The sequence below is a fragment of the Salvia splendens genome, chromosome 21, assembly GCF_004379255.2.
Source record: "Salvia splendens isolate huo1 chromosome 21, SspV2, whole genome shotgun sequence".
NCBI classification, from domain to species: domain Eukaryota; kingdom Viridiplantae; phylum Streptophyta; class Magnoliopsida; order Lamiales; family Lamiaceae; genus Salvia; species Salvia splendens.
Genome location: NC_056052.1, coordinates 12369860 through 12372587, shown reverse-complemented (window position 1 = coordinate 12372587; position 2728 = coordinate 12369860).

Here is a 2728-nt window from a genome sequence, read left to right as displayed (position 1 = left end):
TTCAAGTAGAAGATATCCGAAACTCACATAAATAATAGGTTAGAGTTCGAGTTTCATGTAGCACAATTTAGGGATAATTTGATTTGGATTTAATTTGGATGAATATTCCAAAACAATTAATTAAATCCAAGAAAATTTCCAATAATTGGAGGGGCCGACAATAGCCACTTTATTTGGCTAGAACAAGATGCATGATCTTTATTTAAATTGATTCCCCACATTAAATATAACTAGCACTTCATTCCAATTTCCCCATGACGATTTATTCCACATAATCAAACTCAATCACGTAGCAACAATTTAAATTTCATAAATGAAATTTCCAATCGACATATCTTAAATAAATGTCACACAATTTGGGATGTTACAATTCTATTAGACTTGTATTAAATTGGGGCTCAATTTAATTAGTAAAAGTCCAACAGGTTTGGCCCAAGTCCAACCTCCATGGATCCCTAATCTGGCCCATCATAACTCTATATAAAGGAGACTAAATAGAAGACAAAATTAATGATTTTAATCATAAAATTTCGTGCTCCCTCTTTTCCTGAGGAGACGGAAATTTTCATTCCCTTCTGGTGGGAATTCTGTCTTCTGCCTAATCAAGCCCTTTTCGATTTTGACAAGCTTTGCCCACCCAAAGGTCATTATCAGAGTTCGGGATACAGATTAGAAGGTTTGTGGTTGAGTATGAAGAACATCACGTGGAGAAGGCGCAAGCAATCGTCGATTCTTTGGAGAATCAGATCGGTAACTCTAAACCGTAGGATTTCATGAATTAGGGTTAAATTCCATATGCATGAATTAATGTGCGATCTAGCATGCAATTGATTGTTTAACATGTGAATCAATTAATCCCATAATCGGTCAAATAGATCTGTATATCTGATTTATTTGTTTATGCATGTCTTCCACTGTGCAAGGGGCTCCAAACCCCAACATCTTCATGATTGTATTTTGCTGAAGGTAAGCTCCGAGTAGGTGACATGTATACATGTGGCGGGTGATATTTGCAGCCATCTGGTGACACGCCTGGGCCAACCAATAGCCCAAGTGCACCTTCACGCCCTTGGCCATGCACCATGTGAAATAAAGGTCTGATGTGGTCAAGGCAGAATTGGCAGTCCCCATCAAGTTGTAGCTAATGAACGTCTGAGCAAAACGCAGGATTCGGTTGTCGATATGAAAGGCTTTCGAGTAGCTAGTCTTGAACTGTCCCACTTTCGGATGTGTGATAAACTCCTAAGCAGACTGCGGTTTGAATCCCAGAGTGTACTTCGGTGGTCCCACCACGCGCTTATTCCAAATACCGTCGTCGTCTTCTGCGCGGGTAAATAGACCCAACCGGAGGGACCATTCTCGGATAATCATTTCATGCTCCTCTGTAAACAATCAGAAAGTGATAGAGTGTGTGATAAGTCGTATTCTAGGCCTTGGTTACTGGTCAGTATGACGTGCGTAATTGATTATATCTGCAAAACAGTTGCTCAAAGTGTGCAGGTTGAGTGTTCTAGCCAGTAGGCAAAGCTTCAAATACTTCCTGTGAAAAGGGTGTCAGGATGATTACGTACTGACCAGTATACATGCAAAAATGGCTCGAGATGGAGAAGAAGGATAGCTGGGACTGATCAACCACAATTAAGGGCAAAGAAGTCATCTCACCACAAGGTTTTACCCTAAAATCAAGGGTAAGCCTCCCTATAAAAGGAAGCCACATGGAGAGAGAAAAACAGATATTCATCATCATCACTCTTAGGTAGAATACTCTCGGTAGTTCAGTCCTTCAGCCCAGTCCATAGTCTCGTTCCTCGCCACAGCCATGGTCACTTGAAGATCAAGAAGTTCCCGGAGTTCCAGACGTTCTCATCTAGTCAGCAAGATCGTAGTTAGAAGTTCCATCGCCCGGCGTGGCAAAACACTTTTATTTCGCTTTCGTAGTTAAATTGCTTGTGTTTTCTTACGCTGGATCTTTGTTTGCTTTTGATTTTCACTGCCTAGAAGTACTTTGTTTGAAGATCCGAACATGTTTTATGCTATGAAGTTGTTTTCTGTTCAGTTTATTTCGCCGATTTCCTTTCCTTCTGCCTAGTTAGCTTAGATCTAGAGTTTCTGGTCGTTTTGAGTATCGAATCGTGTGTTTCCAGTTCGTAGTTTATTTCTTCGAGTTAGCATAATCTGTTTACTTTTATTTCATAGAGGTTTGTTTCATGCAAGGTGCAGTCATGTGTTTCCTGTTTTCATCCACGCTGATCAGTAGGCAGAATTTCAGTTTCGATATTTGATTTTCGATTTGGAATCTTTGATTGTATATCCGTGTTCATGAGTTATTAATCTGTGTTTTAATGGTGCTTAATCTGGTTTGTTTTCTGATTTTAGTTTGTGTTTGTTGAAGAAGATGATGTCCATATCCAATGTTGGGGACCACTTTGCTTTTTAGATGCTTTTTGCTTTTTGTCCTTCACTTTTAGTTATACCCTGCAGACCTGTCAGCCTAGTCACCACAACTACCACTACCTTCTAATATTCTGTTTAGCCCAAAATAGAAACCCAGTACCTTTCGAATATTTTCTGTTTCACCATGTCCACGTACACAGCCGCATATCAGAATCCTCTCACATCTCCTAGCCAGTAGGATACCACCTTCAATTTCTTGCCTAGGTGGAGACTCAACCCAAGCGTGGTAGCTAACCAAACCCTCCAGAATATCACCACAATCACTCCAACCGTC